Genomic DNA, 6,531 nt, shown 5'->3' with positions numbered 1-6,531 from the left:
AATAAAAAAATATCAATATTTATTATATAGAGAAGAGAGTTATCAATAATCATTAATAATATAAATTATATTCTTATCAATTATTAATAGTATTAATCTCATTTTTAACAATATTTATCACATGCATTGTTTGTATCAATTGTATTAATAACACTATTTAGTATTTAATATTTAATCTTATTTAATATATGCTGTATATGCATTATATCAGTAATCTATTTAATTTTTTATTTAAAATTTACTATTTAATTAATAATATAAAAATATAAAAATATTATAATGGGAAAAACCGTTGCTCGATAGAAAATTCATTACTCAATGGGTTCGGTTATGGGGAAAACCCGTTCGGGGATTCTACGGTTTTGGGTTTGGGAAAAATAAACGGGTTCAGGTATGGGGATGGCACATCTGAATCCGATCCGCCCCATTGCCATCTTTATGTGCATTTGTGATTAAATGGGTCACCAATAGAATTTATTGGGCACCAAAAAAACAAATAAAAAAAACAATGAACATCTCTCCCCTTCACAAAAGTCCAACTCCTCCCTTTCATTCTCTCCGCTCGCTTCCCCCTTCATTCTCTCTCTCCTCCCTCCCGTATCCTCTCTCTCCCTCTTCTCTTTCATGCAGCAGCGCCTCCATCATCCGGTCACCAATGACCATCAAATTATACCTCCAGAAGCCTCTTCCCTTCCTCTTTCCAACCCTTAAGTTAGTTTCTACAAATTCGTAGCCGAATTTTCTGAATTTCAGATCTAAGAAACGGTGACCGCGGGTTTTCCGGCCAATTTTCGGCGAAGTTCGCCGGAATTGGACCTTAACCCAAGAGGTAAAAATGATCATCTCCTCGTGGCTGTTCCCTACTGTAAATGATTTCTCAAAATAAAAACTTTTAGTTTTTGGATCGATTCTAGATTTCGAATTTTAATTCCATTTTCTCTATGCATGTCGAAGATTGAGGACGAAGAAGGTTAACCAAGGTTGTTTCCAACCTGGGCCGAGAAGAATGGAAGCCTTGGAATGTTGTGAGTGAAACTAAGGTGAACATGGTTCTTCTAAAAAAAACTAAGGTGAACAGGGTGATTTTCTCCTTAACCACAATGTAATTGATATTATAGTTAAAGATGAAGTTCCCAATCTTGAATCTTTTAGATCAGTAAGTTCTAGTTATTTATTATTATTATTATTTTTATCTATAACAATATTACTTCTTGTGCACCACTTAGAAATCTCCTTTTCTTCACACTGTCATATTAACAATTTTCACTAACTATTGCCAATTCTTTTTGCAGTTCCAATTTCAGTTGTTGCTTTTTTTAGAAAAATGAAAAAGCTCGTCTGAAACAATTTGTCAATAGGGACTGCATTGAGGGAGTCTTCCCTCCTTGTAATGTTCTAAGTTTGTTCTCTTTTATAGAATTAAGTGCAAGTTGAATGGCAAATATGCTAAAGATAGGCATACATCTCTTTCTTGTAGGTTGTGAGTTCGGATGGAAAGGTGTAACAGATTCATCCCCTTCCATTAACTGAAAACAGGGATCCAAAGGTATCCTTTTGAACTTGATTTTAATTTTTTTAAGTATTATTTTTCGGAAACTTCAAGCATCTAATTTGTGCATTATAGTGCACTACTTTGGTAGAGAACCTACCTGACGATCACTACGTGGAGAACCTTAAGAGTATACTTGGTGAAGCTAGAAGGTATGTTCTTTTCCTTCTTTTTCTCCCCATTATGTGACATTACTATTCTCTTCAGTTTTGGTTATAGCATTGTTTTCAATCTTCCAATTAAGAGTATACATATCATGTTTTATTTCATACGATAAAAGTGTAACATCTGTGTCTTTCTATCTCAATCTCGCTCTCAATTGCTTTTAATTTTGGGTGATTATTTTGTCCTTATTGTATCGCTTGTGAAGCAAAAAAAAAAAAAAAAAAAAAAAACTGAGCATGATAAAATTACTTAACAAATTTATCTTAGTACTTAGTTTTCAGAGCCACCAAGTCTATCAATATTCAGCAAGTCCATCTCTATTTCCAGTGCCTAGTTTCCAAAGGCGAAGTTGAGTTAGATTGGAAACTCTCTCTTTCTCTCTTTACCTTTTGTTTTATTTCTCAAGGAAGTTGATTGGGTTGAACAAAAAGGAATAAAAAGAAATGAAAACAAATTGAAATTTGTTGGTGCTTGTGTTGATGTTGAATTTGTAATATATTAAGACCCAAACATTAAATAAATGGTTCACTTTGATGTAAATTGATAACATCAAGCCACTACTTCAAAATAGTGAGTCTTAACTTTAGAATGTTTTTGTGATGTCATAATTGATAACCATATCCACTGATCGAAAATTTATTTACTCGCAAGTATATCACTTGTGAAATGTTGAGACTCATGAATTTATCTGCTGAAAAATTGATCTACTTGCCACATCAGTTTTTCGGGTGGAATGTTAGAGACTCATACTCACAAGTATATGCTTTTTATGCAGGTTGTAGGAAACAATAAAACTGTAAAGGCATACTTTTGTGTGTATTTTAGTCATTTGATCTATGCGCTTATGTGTTTGCAGGTAGAGATAGCAATTACTAAGGCTCAAGCATTACGAGGAGCACGTCACTATTAAAAAACATGTTTGGAGGTGTTCAAGAAAATGTGAAGTCTTTTAAGTGGCAATTTCCTTCAAATTTGGTGCCTGTTTCGTACTTTGACGGATAATTTCATATTTTTTAGTATAGCTCATTGGTTTTAGACCTGATTTTTTTGAATATGTGTTTAGCAAAACTGCAATTCTGTGCAGTCTATTAACTATATATATAGTCTAGATTAATGGCCCTTGTTTTTAAAAAAAAAACATATTACAACATGGCCACCAATGTATAAAAAGTATATAATATTTCAAAGGTATAACTATTCATTGTGCCACCGTTATCTAATTGGTGGTGTTTGTTACAATAAAGTGCTCTACATAGGACATGTTCTCTAATTTAGTGGCTGCTTGGTGGCCATTGAGGTTTGCCACCAATGAGAGTATCCACAATTGACAATAGACACCAATGAAAATGGTGTCTTTTAGCCAAATTTCTAGTAGTTAAATATTGAGATGATTATGCTAGAGTCGTGCCAAAAAGCAAATAGGGATTAGGTGTGGGGCTCACTTCACATCGAATTTCAACGATCCAAACAGTCTATTTTTTAAGTCTCGATTCATAAATCATCATTGCAAAAATTTAATTCAATCTGAAACTATTTGCCTATTTAATGATCAAGATAACATTTCATTGTTTCTTATATAACAAAGTATTTGGTAATTTTTTAAAACTTAATTATATGCCTTAAACATTTCCGATTTGGCTAATATTTTACAAGGATGATTTATGAGGTGCAACTTGAACAATAAGCAGTTCGGATCGTTAAAATTTGATGTGATGTGGATCCCACAACTAATTCCAATTCTTATGAAAATATGAGATCTCTTTCCTTAAAAGTTTTCTAAAGTTTTGGGAGAGACAGGTATAACATGGCTCACTGACCTTTTCAATAGGATTTTGAAAACGAAGAAGATGCCAAATGAGTGGCGAACGAGCACTTTGGTGCCTATCTACAAGAATAAGGGCGATGTACAAAATTGCATGAACTATAGGGGTATTAAGCTAATGAGTCATACAATGAAGCTCTGGGAGAGAGTCATTGAGCATAGATTGAGGCAAGAGACACGGGTTTCGGACAACCAATTCGGGTTCATGCCAGGGCGCTCAACCATGGAGGCAATCTATCTCTTACGAAGATTGATGGAAAGATATAGAGATGGGAAAAAGGATTTACACATGGTCTTTATAGATTTGGAAAAAGCGTATGATAGGGTCCCAAGAGACATTCTTTGGAGGATTTTAGAGAAGAAAGGAGTACGAGTAGCATATATCCAAGCTATACAAGATATGTATGAAGGAGCAAAGACTGCCGTAAGAACTCATGAAGGACAAACCGAAAGCTTTCCCATAACTGTAGGATTACATCAAGGCTCATCCTTAAGTCCTTATCTTTTTGCGTTGGTAATGGATGAGTTAACAGGACATATTCAAGATGATATTCCTTGGTGTATGCTTTTCGCAGACGATATAGTGTTGATAGATGAAACTCAGGAAGGGGTAAATGCGAAGCTTAACCTTTGGAGAGAAGTGTTGGAATCTAAAGGTCTTCGCCTAAGCCGATCAAAGACAGAATATATGGAGTGCAAGTTCAGTGCGAATGGAGGCCAAAACGAGTTAGGGGTGAGGATCGGAGATCAAGAAATACCAAAGAGCGACCGTTTTCGTTACCTAGGATCTATCTTGCAAAAGAACGGAGAATTAGATGAAGATCTCAACCATAGAATACAAGCTGGATGGATGAAGTGGAAGAGTGCATCCGGCGTGTTGTGTGACCGCCGTATGCCACTGAAGCTCAAGGAAAAATTTTATAGGACGGCAATAAGGCCGGCGATGCTGTATGGCACAAAATGTTGGGCGGTGAAGCATCAACACGTACACAAAATTTGTGTAGCGGAGATGAGGATGCTTCGTTGGATGTGTGGCCACACGAGAAAGGATAAGATTAGGAATGAGGATATCCAGGGTAAAGTAGGAGTAGCCGAAATTGAAGGAAAGATGAGAGAAAATCGGTTACGGTGGTTTGGACATGTGCAAAGAAGGCCTATTGACGCTCCGATTAGAAAATGCGACTATGGGACAGAGGTTCAGGGACGAAGGGGTAGAGGAAGACCTAGGAAAACTTTGGAAGAGACCCTAAGAAAAGACTTAGAGTACTTGGATCTAACGGAGGACATGACACAGGACAGAACACAATGGCGTTCTAAGATTCATATAGCCGATCCCACTCAGTGACTTGGATTTTCCAAGTCTCCAACTGAGAAGTTTTCCTCACTCGGGAAATTAAGGGAACACTACCTCAACCTACATGCTTCACTCACAAAGCTTCAACATACAAGCTTTAACAAAAGAAAATTCAAAGAACTTAGCGAAGAAGGCTTTGGTGTATTTAACACAATACGTTGAAATGAAGGAAAGCTTATTTATTGATATCCCCGATAAGTTACAAATATGTACATATACTTGAGTCAAAATAAACAAACAAGAGGGAGCCTTCATAAAGGTTGCTTAGGAGGAGTCTCAGCAGTCGGTAGAGCCCCAGAAAGAGAAGGCACCGGAGGGGGATCATTCGGAGCCTCAGTACTGGACAGAACCCTAGAAGGAGGAGGCATCAGAGGTTGATCATTTGGAACTTCATTAGGCGGTACAGCCCCAGAAGACGAAGGCAATAAATGCCTTTGGAACAAACCCACAAATCTCTGATGATCAAGTAAAACCTGACCATCAGATTCCTTCATCTGGTCAAGCTTCCTCTTCATGTTTGTAGCATAGTCATGTGCGAGCCGGTGCAACTGTTTATTCTCATGCTTGAGCCCTCTAATCTCTTGTTTGAGACTCATCACTTCAGCCGCCAATGATTCAACTTGGCGGGTTCGAGCAAATAGGCGTTGGGCCATATTAGACACAGAACCTGCACACTGAACACTGAGAGCCAGAGAATCCTTAACAGCCAACTCATCAGACCGTTTGGAAAGTAGTATGTTATCTTTGGGAGTGAGAAGGTTCCTGGCCACTACCGCAGCGGTCATATCATTCTTCATCACGGAATCCCCAACGGTAAGAGGACCAGTAGGGGAGACGAAGGATGGGCGCCATATGTTGTCTGGAGAAGGCGGGGCTGCCTCTTCAACAAGGTTCAAGTCAAAATGACGGTCGGAGGGGCCAGACATTTTCAAAGGTGTTGAAGAGAGAAGAGGTCGGACAAATCAAGATCTTAGAAGTGCAAGAATGGAGCTTTTACTGGTGGATATTCAAGTGTGCTTTGGAACTTAATGTCAGCCCCTATAAAAATCTGCACTCGACGAAGCTTCAGAAATCGAAGAGGCGCCTGCTCAGAAATCGAAGAGGCGTTTGCTTTCTCAAAAGCTGGGCTGCTCAGAGACCACGAGGGTCGATCTTAGAAATCGAAGAGGCGTTTGCTTTCTCAAAAGCTGGGATGCTCAAAGACCACGAAGGCCGATCTCAGAAATCGAAGAGGCTTGCTTTCTCAAAAGCTGGGCTGCTCAGAGACCACGAGGGCCGATCTCAGAAATCGAAGAGGCACCTACTTTTCCAGCCTTGTCAGCACCTGTCACACGCACACTCAGCTTTGCGAAAATTATGGGCATTCTGTCGAAGATTTCTGGTGAAGTAGAAAGCACATGAATCGTACTGTTCAATCACCCACTTCCCACACGCAACAGTAGCTCATGGGTACCACAGATAACTTTGCCAAAGTTCTCTGACAAAGTTGACACACGTGAAGCTTGCAGCTCCCACTACATCGCTCTGACCAAGAAGGGTAAAAGAATAGCAAAGAAACAACACTAACAAAGTTTTAGACACATAAATTTTGAAGGTCTAGCTACCATATTATTACCCACAAGGGTAAAGGAACAGTATCAT

The 6,531-nt window shown here is 38.3% G+C and overlaps 1 long non-coding RNA gene across 3 annotated transcripts; it reads left to right on the top strand.

Annotated features, from left to right (window-relative positions):
• The first annotated feature begins 463 nt into the window (after positions 1–463).
• On the top strand, positions 464–2,766 carry LOC126623700 (uncharacterized). 3 transcript variants are annotated; one of them, XR_007623843.1, is made up of 6 exons: positions 464–865; positions 955–1,156; positions 1,305–1,387; positions 1,478–1,546; positions 1,625–1,701; positions 2,571–2,766. It is a non-coding gene; the product is annotated as an uncharacterized LOC126623700 (long non-coding RNA). The 3 variants fall into 3 exon arrangements; XR_007623844.1 differs by having other exon boundaries at positions 468–865; positions 955–1,070; positions 1,293–1,387; XR_007623842.1 differs by lacking the exon at positions 1,305–1,387 and having other exon boundaries at positions 474–865; positions 955–1,070.
• Positions 2,767–6,531: the final 3,765 nt, after the last annotated feature.

This window comes from Malus sylvestris, chromosome 5 (assembly GCF_916048215.2).
Source record: "Malus sylvestris chromosome 5, drMalSylv7.2, whole genome shotgun sequence".
In the NCBI taxonomy this organism is placed as follows: domain Eukaryota; kingdom Viridiplantae; phylum Streptophyta; class Magnoliopsida; order Rosales; family Rosaceae; genus Malus; species Malus sylvestris.
The sequence above is the reverse complement of the archived record's forward strand: the minus strand, read 5'-3'. Positions and strand labels throughout refer to the sequence as shown.